Source organism: Prionailurus viverrinus, chromosome B2 (assembly GCF_022837055.1).
Source record: "Prionailurus viverrinus isolate Anna chromosome B2, UM_Priviv_1.0, whole genome shotgun sequence".
In the NCBI taxonomy this organism is placed as follows: Eukaryota; Metazoa; Chordata; class Mammalia; order Carnivora; family Felidae; genus Prionailurus; species Prionailurus viverrinus.
In genome coordinates, this window is record NC_062565.1 from 50,168,394 (window position 1) to 50,183,765 (window position 15,372).

The 15,372-nt window shown below is 40.3% G+C and overlaps 1 protein-coding gene across 1 annotated transcript in view; it reads left to right on the top strand.

The window, feature by feature from the left end:
• EFHC1 (EF-hand domain containing 1) overlaps positions 1-15,372 on the top strand; it is a 66,849-nt gene that overhangs the window by 42,097 nt on the left and 9,380 nt on the right. The gene's annotated exons all lie outside the window — the stretch shown is intronic.

The following is a 15,372-nucleotide window of genomic DNA, read 5'->3' on the forward strand; positions in this document are numbered from 1 at the left end:
AAGCAGTAGGAGGGAGACAGCCAATAAACAACACAGTAGGTGATGGGTGGTATGGAAAAGTGGAGGACAATAGGAGGATAAGGATTCTGGAGGGTGGTGGTAGGTTGCAGTTGATGTGGGGAGCCTGGCACACCTAGAGAAGGTGACAGCGAGCAAACACTTGAAGGAAAAGGAGTTAGGTATGTGGATATGTGGGGGAGGAGCTATCTGGGAAGAGGGAATGGCAAGTGTGAAGGCCCAGCCTGCCTCAAGTACTGGCAAGAAGCAAGCAGATGGGAGCCGGGGAGTGAGAGGAGGGGGTGGGGGGTTAGAACCTAACAGGGGACTAGATCAGGTAGGCCCCCTGGGTCTTTGGGAAAATGTTGACTTTTCTCTGAGTGACATGGAGAGCCACTGTGGGGGGTTCTGTGTCAAGGAATGACAAGATTTGACATGTGTTTTAAAAGAACCCCCCTGGCTCTTATGCTGAGACTAGATCAGGAGGGAGATGAGTTAGGATGATATGGTAGCAATCCAGGCAAGAGGGGACGATGTGTGACCAGGTGCGTCAGTGAACGTGGGGAAAAGTGCTTTTATTCAGGATGTATTTTGAAGGTAGAGCCAATGGGACTTCAGACAGATTGTATAAAGGATTTAAGACAGTGGTTAAAAATGACTGCAAGGTTTTTGTCCTGAGCAACTGGAAGCAAGGAGTTGCCATCAACTGAGATGGGAAAGATGTGCATTATGAGTAAAGGAGGGTTTTTGTTGTTGTTGTTGTTGTTGTTGTTGTTTTTTGGTTGGTGGAGGATTTCAGCTTTGGTTATTGTAGGAGTTCTGACAACACTGACTCCATCTTTGGCCCACCATCTTGTTCGTGCCCATACAAAGTCCCTGCTGGGGGCTGGTGTGTTCCTGGCCCAGTGTTGGTTAACGTCTGCCCTGACTGGACGGCAGGAAGGCTTGTTCTGATCTTCCCTAAAGTGGTGCATAGAAGGCCTGCTTTCAGTAACTGGTAGAGCTGGCTGGCACACAGAAGGCCCCGCTATAGGTAGCCGGTAGAGATGGCTGGGGCACAGAAGGTCTGCTTTAGGTAACCAGTAAAGATCCTTTGGTGCACAAATGGTAGCACTTTAGATAGCTACCCTGTGACCTCACCACCATACCCCTCGCTCCATGAAAGCTGGGGATTGAGCTCCCAACTGGATGGAGAATGGGGGCAGAGAATAGCTGGGTACTACCTGGATCCATCTACCCGATCCCCCTGTCAGTAACTTACCCCGAAAGAAACTATATAAATGGTATGGAGTGGCTTACTTTATTTTTCAGCCTTAAAGTGCCTTTCTGTTCCAGGGGATACTTTACTGACCCTCCTCCACCTTCTAACAGATACCCTAGGTTTAAGGTAACTATTGGATATCCAGGTAGAAATATCAAACAGGCCTTTGGATATATAAATTTGGGTTTCAGGTCTGGGCTGGAGATGTAAATGTGGAAGCTGTTGGCATATAGATGATGTTTTAGGCCACAGCACGGGGTGAAATCTCTAAGGGAGTCCATTTAAATGAAGAAAATAGCTCCAAGGACTAGGCTCTGGGTCCTTCAAAAGTAAGCATCGAGGGAGGAGACTGGGAAGGACAGCTAGTGAGGCAGGAAGAAAACGAAGTGGGTGTGGTGCCCTGGAAGTCAGGTGAAGGAAGTGCAGGCCACCCTCCCTTTCCACAGAGCATGGGACCCTAAAAACAGCCATGCAAAAATAATCTTAATAATTAATGGGAAAATTTACTGTTGTTCTGTGACCTGTAAAAATTTCGGTCAAAACATGAAAAAAACATGAATGTATAGGGACACTGAATGGTTATGAATGTATAGGGACATGAAAAAAATAGTAAAACCAGTTTTTATTTGGTACACTGTGATTTAAAACATTAGCAACATTAAGAATTAAAGTGTTTTACCTCTTTGTAAAACACTTGCCAGGGTGCCTGGGTGACTCAGTCAGTTGAGAGTCCAACTCTTGATTTTGGCTCAGGTCATGATCCCAGGGTTGTGGGATCAAGCCCCGCATCAGGCTGTCTGCATTGGCGGCTCCGAACCTGCTTGGGATGGTCTCTCTTGAAACTTGCCAAGACTAGGTTGAACAGTGCTTGCCTTGTTCAGAGCGAATGAGTGTCTTTTCTATGCCCTGGCAGATTGTCATAGTCCTTTCTAATTTTGGATCAGCTTTCAACATTACATTATTTTCACTTTCAATGTGGTAAAGTATCTCCTCCTATTCTTTTAATGACCATGAAGTACCTCTGAGAGTTCTTTTAATGGGAAGTTTCTCGCTGCATCTGGGAGATCCTTATCCTTCCCGAGCACCCAGTCTCCACATTTGGGCCTTGGGCTGCCTGTCCCGTCTGTGCACTCGTTGAGAGTCACCAATGGTGGTGGTGGCCATTTTCCTGGTCAGCTACTTCTGTACCTCCATTATGTTAGATTCCAGGTTTACTTCCAGTGTTAGAATTTTCTGTGTCTTTGCTTCACTTCCACTTTTCTTGGCCCATTTCCTTTTCAATGATACATTTCAAATATACATTTTGCCATCTATCTGTGAGCAGAAAAATAGATACCCAGTGGCCAGTCACTGACAGACTTTGAAAAAAGTGCAATGATGGTCACTGATCGATGTGCATGTGTTGTTTGTGTGGTGATTAGTACATTGACCAGCCTGACAGTGAGTTTGTGCTTTGTGCAGTTCCTCACAGTCAATACACTGTGGTCACTGAAATTTGAACCATGTTGTTAAGGGACTGGGTCATTTAACTCAACAGTAGCAACTGAAATTCATGCATATCTGAACCTTGCAAAGGGAGAGCCTACTATATATCAAGGAAGACAGAATGATTCATTGTGTCAAATGGGGATGTAGCAATGTAGGGGGATCCAAGTGGGAGTTTCAGTAGAATGGGAAGGGCAGGAGAACCTGATGGGAGGGGATATAAGAGAGAATGGGAGGAGAGGAATTTGAGACCCTGGAATTATAGACAACTCTTTTGAGGAAGTTTGCTGTAAAGGGGAGGAAACCTGGGCAGTCAGAGGAACTAGAGTCAACAGGGAAGGTTTTTGTTTATTTTTAAGATAAAATAAATAACAGCCTATTTGTACATAAATGGGAATGAGTTTGCAGAAAGGGAAACTGACAAATGTGTGAGTGGGGAGCTTTGTGGAGAATGGGCCAGAGGATGGGACTCGGTACCTGGTGGAGACAGAAGCACCAAGCATTCATCTCTGGCACTTGTTCTCAAACTTTCTGGTCTCAGAGCACCTGTATGCTGCTAAAAATTAGTGAGGACCACAAAGAGTTTTTGTTCGTGTGGTTTTCATCTATTGATATTCACCATATTGAAAATTATATCCGAGAAATTTTTAAATATTTATTAGTTTTTTAAAAAAATAATAAACCCATTTCATGTTAACACAGACAACAATGTTTTATTAAAAGTAACTACATTTTCCAGAGGCACCTGGGTGGCTCAGTCAATTAAGTGTTTGACTCTTGGTTTCAGGTCATGATCCCATGGTTTGTGGGATCAACCCCTGCATTGGGCTGTGTGCTGATAGCACGGAACCTCCTTGGGATTCTCTCTCTTTGCCTCTCCCCTGTGCATGATCTCTCCCTCTCTCTCTCTCTCTCTCTCTCTCTCTCTCTCTCTCTCTCTTTCCCCTCCCCCCTTTTTCTCTCAAAGTAAATAATTTTTTTAATGACTATATTTTCCAAACAGAAAAATAGAAGAGCAGCATTGTTTTACATTTCTGCAAATCTCTTTAATGTGTGACTTTATTAATAGACGACAGCTGGGTTTTCATCTGCTTCTGTATTCAGACTGCTGTGTTACCATTGGTCATGTAATCTTTGGAAAACTCCATTGTGCATTTGTGAGAAAACAAAAGTTAAAAAGCAAATAATACTGGTTTAGTAGTATTATGAGAATAGAGCTTCCAGGAGTCCTGGGATTACTCTTTGAAACCTTGATCTATGGCAGTAGGTAGGAAGACGGACAGTGTGGGTGCAGCATCTGGAAGGTGGGTGAACATGGTTGAGGGGCCCTTCTCAGTGTGCCATTTTCAGAGCAGTCATGTCACAGGAAGAGTAAGGATGGGGACATGTTGGAGGTTTCGGGAGAGAGGAGAAGCTGTGAAATGCACCATTCTATTGACTATATTGATAAAATAAATATAAAAATAAAATGAAAATAAATGCATAGCTTTATTTGATCTAAGAAATGAACTGGCAATTATAATTGTTATTCACCATCAATCAAAAAAATGCATCTTACTTCCGGAGTTGTAAAAAATGTGAAACAAACGTAACAGGCCTAATGAAAGACAACAGCTGTCTAGGAAAGCAGGAGGGCGCATGGACTGGACAAGCACTGTTTGGTGACTGGGCAGCGTTAAGGGCTGAGGGGAGATTCGTGGTCATCTATCTAATTCAAGTACTTCTCAGAAGTTTTTTCTGTAATTTCCTTTTATCTGTGCAAATACCAGCAACACTGGAAGGCTTCTTGCTTAGGCATACTATCAGGAGAATCTTTTTTTTTTTTTTTTTTTTTTTTCTGAGAAAAAGATAATGTGTGGCCCTTCGGGTAAGATACCAATGAAAATAAAAAGAAATTCAAATTCAAGTTCTGGGTTAGAGTTCCATTGCTATCCCTGTTTTGACCCTCATCTTCCCTCTCTTCTATTGTAATGGGCCAGAAAATGCTTGAAGGTGATATGAAGCCAGGCATCGCATCTTCCCTGTCTTCTATCCGTTCTGTCTTTGGCTCCTAACTCCTCCCATCTGGGAAAGAACCCACTCTAAGGGGATACAAATCCTTTATTTGACTAATCACCAAGAATAATGAAAGGGGATCTCGAGTACTTGTCAGACCTGAGTACTTCTTATGTCAAGTGTCAATCATAGCATGATAAAATTAGGAGTTAGCCTTTTTTTTTTTTTTTAAGTTTATTTTGAGAGAGCGTGACCCGGGTAGAGGCAGAGAGAAAGGGAGAGAGAGATCCCAAGCAGGCTCTCTGTGTGGCTTGATCTCAAACTGTGAGATCATGACCTGAGTTGGTATCAAGGGCTGGACACTCAACAGTCTGAGCCACCCAGGTGCCCTTGGTTAGCCATTTGCTTTCTCAGAGCCAGAAAATTAAAAAGTGCACAGAGAATTATTGACTTTATCTGAAGCTTTTTTTGGGTTTTGGGTCCTTGTTGCAAAAACAAATGCTCATAAATCCACCCCTCTACAGGAAATCTCCATGCATTTATATATTAATTAACATCCCCATTTGTGCTCTTCATTTTCAAGAAGACACTCCTCCCCTGCTCACTGTGATCTTTTTCATCCTTTTTCACTTCCAGCCACGTTTCCTATACAGACATGATCAAATATTCTCTCTCTCTCTTTTTTTTTCTTTCTGTTTTCTTTGTACCCCAAGCTCTTCCATATTCACTTTGTAGTTGGTCTCAAATATGAGACCAAATGATGCAAGGTAAGTTCAATTTTCCCATTCTTCACCTTAGAAAGTTTCCAAGCTGTCATTCATCTTCTCTTTACCTTCTTGTCAAAGATAAGTAGCTCCCATTTCTCCAAGTTTATTTCTTTTGTTTTGGGTATGTAACCACCTCCTTTCTGACTGCTTCAGAATCCATGCTTCATAAGTTGCTTTCTTGAAGGTCATCAATTATTTCCATATCTAATGGTTTTTTCTCATTTATTCATCAACTCAACAGATATTTGAGCTTGCGTGCTGTGCCAGACCTTCATAAATGCTCAGGAAAATATATGAGAGAGTAGGTAGTAAATAGATTAGGCTTTGTGGGCCATACCATCTCTGTTGGAACCACTCAACTCTGCCCTTACAGAGTGAAAGCTGTCATAGACAATGTGTAAATTAAGGTGTGGCTGTACACCAATTAGACTTTATTTAGAAGAACAGGCAGCAGGTTGGTGTTGAACTGTTGTAGTTTGCCAAGTCCCTGGTCTAGTGGTAAGCCTTGTTTGATCTACATGTAAGTTACTCTTTGCCATCACCCCTTCCTTTTTTAATTCCATTACCTTGTTTTATTTACTTAAAATTTTTTTTTTACCATTTCATTTTTTTAATTTATATCCAAGTTAGCATATAGTGCAACAATGATATCAGGAGTCGATTCTTTTTTTTTTTTTTTTTTAGGAGTAGATTCTTTAATGCCCCTTACCCATTTAGCCCATCCTCCCTCCCACAACTCCTCCAGTAACCCTCAGTTTGTTCTCCATATTTATGAGTCTCTTCTGTTTTATCCCCCTCCCTGTTTTTATATTATTATTATGTCCCTTCCCTTATGTTCATCTGTTTTCTATCTTAAAGTCCTCATATAAGTGAAGTCAGATGATATTTGTCTTTCTCTGACTGATTTCATTTAGCATATTACCCTCTAGTTCCATCCATGTACTTGCAAATGTCAAGATTTCGTTCTTTTTGATTGCCGAGTAATACTCCATTGTGTGTGTGTGTGTGTGTGTGTGTGTGTGTGTGTGTGTGTGTGTGTATACACACCACATCTTTTTTATCCATTCATCCATTGATGGACATTTGGGCTTTTTCCATTCTTTGGCTGTTGTTGATAGTGCTGCTATAAACATTGCATGTGGTGCATGTGTTTCTTCGAAACAGCACCTGTGTCCCTTGGATAAATACATAGTAGTGCAATTCCTGGGTCGTAGAGTACTATTTTTGATTTTTTGAGGAACCTCTATACTGTTTTCCAGAGTGGCTGCACCAGTTTGCATTCCCACCAGCAATGCAAAAGAGATCCTCTTTCTCTGCATCCTCGCCAACATCTGTTGTTGTCTGAGTTGTTAATTGTAGCCCTTCTGACAGGTGTGAGGTGGTATCTCATTCATTGTGGTTTTGATTTGTATTTCTCCGATGATGAGTGATGTTGAGCATTTTTTCATTTGTCGGTTGGCCATCTGGATGTCTTCTTTGGAGAAGTGTCTATTCATGTCTTTTGCCCATTTCTTCTCTGGATTATTTGTTGTTTGGGTGTTGAGCTCGAGAAGTTCTTTATAGATTTTGGATACTAACCCTTTATCTGATAGGTCATTTGCAAATATCTTCTCCCATAGTGTCAGTTGCCTTTTAGTTTTGCTGATTATTTCCTTTGCTTTTTATTTTGATGAGGTCCCAATTGTTTGCTTTTGTTTCCCTTGCCTCCTGAGATGTGTTGAGTAAGAAATTGCTGCGGCCAAGGTCAAAGAGGTTTTTGCCTGCTTTCTCCTTGAGGATTTTTATGGCTTCCTGTCTTACATTTATTTAGGTCTTTCATCTATTTTGAGTTTATTTTTGTGTATGATGTAAGAAAGTGGTCCAGGTTCATTTTACTGCATGTTGCTGTCCAGTTTTTCCAGCACCATTTGCCAAAGAGACTATCTTTAAAATTTTTTAACATAGTGTTGTATTAGTTTCAAGTGTATAATAATATATTCACCTATTCTATACATTACTCAGTGTTTATCACAATAAGTGTACTCTTAATCCCCTTTACCTATTTCACCCATGCCCTCCACCTCCCCTCTGGTAACCAGTTCTCTAAATTTAAAAGTCATTTTTTGGTGTCTTTTTTTCTTTGTTCATTTGTTTTGTTAAATTCCACATATGAATGAAATCATATGGTGTTTGTCTCTTATTTCACTTAGCATTATACTCCCTAGCTCCATCCATGTTGTTGCAAATGGCAAAATTTTATTATTTTTTATGGCTGAGTAACATTCCATTGTGTGTGTGTATATGTGTGTGTATACCACACTTTCTTTATCCATTCATCTATCAATGGACACAATTTCCATGATTTGGCTGCTATAAATAATTATGTAATAAACATAGGAGTGCATAAATCTTTTCAAATTCCTGTTTTCATATTCTTTGGGTAAATACCCAGAACTGGAGTTACTACATCATATGGTAATTCTTTTTTTTAATTTTTTGAGAAAACTTCATACTGTATGTTGTCCACATGGCTGCACCAGTTTGCAGTCCCACCAACAGTGCATGAGTGTTCCCTTTTCTATACATCCTTGCCAATGCTTGTTGTTTCTTGGGTTTTTTATCTTAGCCATATTGATAGGTGTGAGGTGATATCTCATGGTTCTGATTTGCATTTCTCTCAAAAAAGATAATGAGTATCTTTTCATGTGTTTCTTGGACACATGGATATCTTCTTCGGACAAATGTTTGTTCATATCTTCTACCTATTTTTTTTTAACTTTTTTTTTTTTTTTTTACATTTTTGTTTATTTTTGAGAGAGACAGAGCACATGTAGGGGAGGGGCAGAGAGAGAAAGAGACGCAGAATCGGAAGCAGGCTCCAGGCTCTGAGCTGTCAGCACAGATCCCGATGCGGGACTTGAACTCACAAACTGTGAGATCATTACCTGAGCTGAAGTTGGACACTTAACCAACTGAGCTGCCTGGGTGCCCCTCTCCTACCTATTTTTAATTAGATTATTTACTTTTTTGGTGTTGACTTGTATAAGTTCTTTAGATGCTAACCCTTTATTGGGTGTGGCATTTACAAATCTCTTCTCCCATTTGGTAGGTTGTCTTTTAGTTTTGCCAATTGTGTGCTGTGCAGAAGCTTTTTTACTTTGATATATAGTCTCAATAGTTAATTTTTGCTTTTGTTTCCCTTCCCTCAGGAGACTTATCTAGAAAAATGTTGCTATGGCTGATGTCAAAGAAATGACTGCCTATGCTCTCTTCTAGGATTTTTATGGTTTCAGGTCTCACATTTAGGTCTTTAACACATTTTGAGTTTTTTATTTTTTTTTATTTTTCATGTAGCTATCCAGTTTTCCCAGCACCATTTATTGAAGAGATTATCTTTTTCACATTGCATATTCTTTTTTTGTAATGTTTATTTAATTTTGAGAGAGAGACATAGAGTGTGAGTGGGGGAGGGGCAGAAAGAGAGGGAGACACAGAATTCTGAAGCAGGCTCCAGGCTCTGAGCTGTCAGCACAGAGCCTGTTACAGGGCTCGAACCCATGAACCATGAGATCATGACCTGAGCTGAAGTCCGGCCCTTAACCAACTGACCCACCTAGGCACCCCCTGCGTATTCTTTTTTTTTTTAAGTTATTTATTTTGAGAGAGAGAGTGAGCACAGGAGGCAAGAGAGAGGGAGAGAAAGAGAATCTCAAGCAGGCTCCATGCTGTCAGTGCAGAGCCTGATGCAGTGCTTGATCTCACAAACTGTGAGATCATGACCTGAGCCAAAATCAAGAGTTGGATACTTAACTGACTGAACCACCCAGTTGCCCTCGTATTGTATATTCTTGTCTCCTTTGTCAAAGATTAATTGACCATATTATTGTGGGTTTATTTCTGGGCTCTCTGTTCTGTTCCATTGATCTATGTGTCTATTTTTGTGCCAGTACCATACTGCTTTGATTATTACAGCTTTGTAGTATGTCTTGAAATCTGGGATTGTGATACCTCCAGTTTTGTTTTTCTTTTTTAAGATTTCTTTGGCTATTGGGGTCCTTTGTGGTTCCACACAGATTTTAGGAATATTCTACTTCTGTGAAAAATACTCTTGGTATTTTGATAGGGATTGCAATGTATACATTTAGGGATAGGGATTTAAATGTATCAATTGCTTTGCGTAGTATGGACATTTTTAACAGTGTTTGTTCTCCCTGTCCACAAACATGGAATAGCTTTCCATTTGTTTGTGTCATCTTCAATTTCTTTCATCAGTGTTTTATAGTTTTTAGAGTACAGGTTCACCTCCTTGGTTAAGTTTATTCCTAGGTATTTTATTATTTTTGGTACAATTGTAAATGGAACTATTTTCTTAATTTCTCTTTCAGCTACTTCATTATTAGTGTATAGAAATGCAATGGATTTCTGTCTATTGATTTTGTATCCTGTGACCTTACCAAATTCATTTATCAGTTCTAGGGGTTTTTTGGTGGAGTCTTTGGGGTTTTCTATATCATGTCATCTGCACATAGTGACAGTTTTACTTCTTCCTTACCAATTTGGTTGCCATTTATTCTTTTCTCTTATTGCTGTGGTTAGGACTTTCAGTACTATGTTGAATAAAAGTGGTGACAGTGAACATCCTTGATCTTAGGGGAAAAGCTCTCAGTTCTTCACCATTGAGTATGATGTTAGTTGTGTGCTTTTCATATATGGCCTTTATTATGTTAAAGTATGTTCCCTCTATCTCTACTTTGTTGAGGGTTTTTGTCATGAGTTGATGTTGTATTTTATCATATGTTTTTACTGCATCTATTGAAATGATCACATAGTTTTTATCCTTTCTCTTACAGATGTAATGTATGTTGTCGGTTTGTGTATATTGAATCAGCCTTGCATCCTGGGGCCCGCTTGATTGTGGTGAATTATTTTTTTAATGTATTGTTGGATTTGGTTTCCTAATACTTTGTTGAGGAATTTTGCATCTATGCTCATCAGAGAAACTGACCTGCTCTTTTTTTGTAATGTCTTTATCTGGTTTTGGTATCAGGGTAATGCTGGCCTCATAGAATGAATTTGACAGCTTTCCTTCCTGTTTTATTTCTTGGAATAGTTTGAGAACAATAGGTATTAAGTCTTTAAATATTTGGTAGAATTTACCTGTAAAGCTATCTGGTCCTCGACTTTTATTTGTTGGGAGGTTTTTTTGTAATTAAAATATTTTTTTTAACATTTATTCATTTTTGAGAGACAGAGGAGAGACAGAGCATGAGTGGGGCTGGGGCAGAAAGGAGAAGGAGACACAGACTCGGAAGCAGGCTCCAGGCTCTGAGCTGTCAGCACAGAGCCCAATGCAGGGTTTGAACTCACAGACCATGCGATCATGAGCTGAGCTGCAGTCAGAACCTTAAGGGACTGAATCACCCAGGCACCCGTTAGGAGTTTTTTGATTACTGATTCTATTTTATTGCTGGAAATCAGTCTGTTCAAATTTTCAGTTTCTTCCTGATTCAGTTTTGGGAGGTTATGTTTCTAGGAATTTGTCTTTTTCTTCTAGGCTGTCTAGTTTGTCAGAATATTATAAAAAAACTATATACCTTTACAGTCCTTTGAATTTGTGTGGTGTCAATTATTTCTCATTTATGGTTTCGAGTTCTTTTTTTATTTTTTAAATTTTTTTATGAGTCTGGCTACAGGCTTGTCAATTTTGTTGGTCTTTTCAAAGAACCAGCTCCTGGTATCATTGTACTGTTCTATTGTTTTGGGTTTGTTTTGTTTTTTTGTTTTTTGGGGTTTTTTTTAGTTTCTATTTTGTTTATTTCTGCTCTAATATTTATTATTTACTTTTACTGGTTTGGGGTTTTGTTTGTTCTTCTTTTCCTAGGTATTTCTAGGTTAGTTTGATTATTTGAGGTTTCTCTTACTTCTTGAGGTAGGCCTATATTGCTATAATCTTTCCTCTTAGAACCACTTATGCTGCATCCTAAAGATACTGGACCATTGTTTTCATTCATCTCATGTATTTTTGATTTCCTCTTTGATTTCTTGGTTGACCCATTCATAGTAGCATGCTATTTAGCCTTCATGTATTTGTGTTCTTTCCAGACTTGTGTGTGTGCGCGTGCGCGCGCGCACACACATGCGCAGTTGATTTCTAGCTTCATAGTGTTGTGGTCACAAAAGATTCATGGTATGACTTCAGTCTTTTTTAATTTGTTGACACTAGTTTTGTGGCCTAATATATGGTCTATTCTGGAGAACATTCCATGTGCACTTGAAAAGAATGTGTAATCTGCTGTTTTAGGATGGAATGTTCTGAGTACTCTTAAATCATCTGGTCCAGTGTGTTATTCAAAGCCACTGTTTCTTTGTTGATTTTCTGTTTGGATGATTTATCCATTGACGTAAGTGGGGTATTAAAGTCCCTTACTATTACTGCATTACTATCATTCACTTCCTCTATGTTTGTTATTAACTGCTTTATGTATTTGGGTACTCCCATATTAAGTGCACATATTTACAATTGTTATGTCTTCTTGTTTGATTGTTCCCTTTGTTTCAAAGTGTATTTTGTCTAAGTATTGTGACCCTGGCTTTCTTTTCACTGCCATTTGCATGATTAATGCTTTTCCGTCCCTTCACTTTCAATCTGCAGGTGTCTTTAGATCTGAAATGAGTCATATAGGCAACATGTAGACGGTCTTGCTTTTTTATCCATTCCATAACCCTATGTCTTTTGATTGGAACATAGTCCATCTCTCTTCTCTCATAGTTTGCTGGCTTTCTTTAGTGATGTAGTTGGATTCATTTCTCTTCATTGTTTGAATATCTATTACCAGTTTTTGATTTGTGGCTACTATTAAGATTGTAACATCTTCTGCCTATAGCAGTCTATATTAAGTTGATGTTCACTTAAATTTGAAACCCATCCTAAAAGCACTAAATTTTTGCTCCTCTTCCCTTCATGACTAGATATATGGTGTCATAATTTACATCCTTTTATCTTTTTTTAATCCCTTGACTGATTTTATAGATATGCTTAATTTTACTTCTTCAGTGCTCCCTACTTTTCTTAATCCTTCTTATGGGCTTTCACTTCCATTCAAAGCATCCCGTTTAACATTTCGTTTCTTGCAGGTCTGGTTTAGCTGCGATGAATTCTTTTCACTTTTGTTTGTCTGAAAAACTATTACTCTTTCTATTACGAATGATAACCTTGCTGCATAGAGTATTCTTGACTGCAGGCTTTTTTCTTTCAGCACTCTGGCCTGCAAAATTTCTGCTAAAAATATTAGCTGATAGCTTTATAGGGGTTCCTTTGTATGTAACTAGTTTCTTTTCTCATGCTGCTTTTGAGATTCTCTCTTTATCATTACTTTCTGCTATTTAAATTACTATGTGCCTAGGTGTGGACCTGTTTAGGTTGATTTTGTTGGGGCTCTCTGTGCCTCCTGGGTCTGGATTTCTGTTTCCTTCCCCAGATTCAGGAAGTTTTCAGCTCTTCTTCAGGTACATTTTCTACCACGTTTTCTCTCTCTTCCCCTTCTGGAATCCCTATAATGTGAATGTTATTATTGTTTGATGGCGTTGTTGCATTCCCTTAATCTGTTTTTATTTTTTGTTATTCTTTTTTCTCTCTCCTGTTCAGCTTGATTGCTCTCCATTACTTTGTCCTTCAGGTCACTGATCCATTCTTCTGTTTCCTCAGGCCTAGTATTTATTCCCTCTAGTATATTTTTAATTTCAGTTAGTGAGTTCTTCATCTGTGATTAGTTACTTTTTATGTTTTCTGTCTCTTAGTCGAGGGTCTTACTGAAGTCATCCACTCAAGTTCAGTGAGTATCTTTATGAGCATGACTTCAGGTTCTCTCTCAGGCATATTACTTATCTCTGTTTTGTTTAGCTCTCTTGCTGTGATTTTGTCCTGTTGTTTCATTTGGAACATATTGTTCTGTCTCATTTTTTCTCTCTGTGTCTGTTTCTATGTGTTAGAAAAGTCAGCTACAACTCCTGCTCTTGAAAGTAGTGGCTTTATGAAGAAGAGGTCGTGGAGTGTCCTGCAGTGCTGTGTCCCCTGTTCACCAGAACCTGACGCTTCAGGGCTGTCTCCTACGTGGGTTGCACGGGCTCTCCTGTTATGGCTAAGCCGCATTTGCCTTCAGTCCAGTTGTCCGCAGTGGCTCTTTTTTCCCATTGTGGGCAATGGCAGTGTTTGGTCCCTGTGGTGTTAGTGAAAGTCTGGGGCCACCTGGGACTTGAGTTGAGTCAGACCAGGCATTTGCCAAGGATGCAATAGCACTGAACTGTAGGGCACTCTTTCTGTGTTTTCCACTGAGAAGCTTTTGTTGGTGGGCAGGGTCTGCAGTCAGATCACGTGTCTGCCCCCAGTGCACTCAGATAGTGTGTGCAGTTATCTTCCCCTCTTCCTGGGGCAGAGTCACTTTGGAGTGGTGCTGGACTCTCTCAGGGCTTCTTGTGCACTGGCAGGCTGGTGGCACCACTTTGGATGGACTCCTGCCCAGGTCAGGCTGTAGGGAGCGGGTCCCCAGAAGACCATGGGGGCAGGTTGTGCAGTGCCAGCAAAGTCCATGCTGGTCTTCTGTATAAGGGGACCTGCACCCAGCAGGGGGAGAACTCTCGCCTGGTCCTGGATGGAGAAGGGGTATGTCATGTCCACAGGAGAAGCTGCAAACAGAGTGCACTGGTAGCAAGCTAGGTGGAGAGTCTTCATACTGCCCTGGTTCCCCCAGGTGTCCTTGTTGTCTAGGTGTGGGGGTAGGAGGGGGATGGTACCTACTCTTTTGTTCTTAAAGAAGTCTGCCAAAGATCCCTGCCCCTCCAGCACACACTCTGAGATTAGTAAACAAATCTCTCTCCTCTATACCCCCAGGCTTTTTTTTTTTTCTTCACCAAACGTGCTTCTATGCTGTATCTTGGTGGGGCTGTTTGTTGTGCTGTCTCTTTAGGGGTGTAGACTCAGTTTCCTATTGCCCTCCTGGCTCTCCCAGAGCCAAGCTGCTGATTTTTTAAAGTTGTTAAGGTGTTAAGCCTTATTGATTGTTAAGCCTCTCTAGTGTTGAAAACCAAATGTTGTGGGGATTCATCTTCCCCATGTGAGTCCCCTTTGCCTGGGGTACCTCATGTAGGGTCTGCTTCTCTCTTCTCTCCACACTGCTGGAGTCCCTCCCTCCCATGGACAGTCTTGTGGGTCTGTTTGGCTGCTGACCATGTCTCTAACCTTCCTACCCTCTTTAATGTGGCCTCTTCTCTACATTTAGCTGTGGAGATCTATACTGCCACCCTTTGGGTCTTTTTTTGGGTTTACACTGATGTGGGTGTTTTCTAGGTATATCCATAGGATGAGGTGAGCCCCCTTTTTGAAACCCTCTTATGAGTTCTAGAAAGTCAGAGTCTCTGATACCCCTGCTACTTCTGGAATTCTATTCTTTGTATCTTTTTGCTACTTTTTGTCTACTAGATTGGTATTTCTCAAGGTCCTATTCTTGGTCCTCTTGTTTGCTTTTTCTAAAGCCTGACAGTCTCCTCTCACCTCGTTGCACAGTGTCTAAACAAGTTGCTCTCCATCCCAACCACTCTCCTGACGCTAGTTCTAGATTCCTGTTGGCCTGTTCAGTGTGTCTTCATCCAGGTGAACCACAGCACCTCACAAGTTGTACAACAAGAAAAAACGCCATTGTTGTTTCCAACTTTCTAGCACAACTGCTCTTCCTTCTTTCTGTGTGTGTCTCATAAAGTTGTGATAACAGTGTGTTGTAATAACATATGTCAAGTGCCAGCATAGTGTCTGCACACACAGGAGGCAAGCCATAAATGTTAATTGCCTGCTTTCTCTTAATCACATCAGTGTTCCATTTATCTTTGTTTGAAATC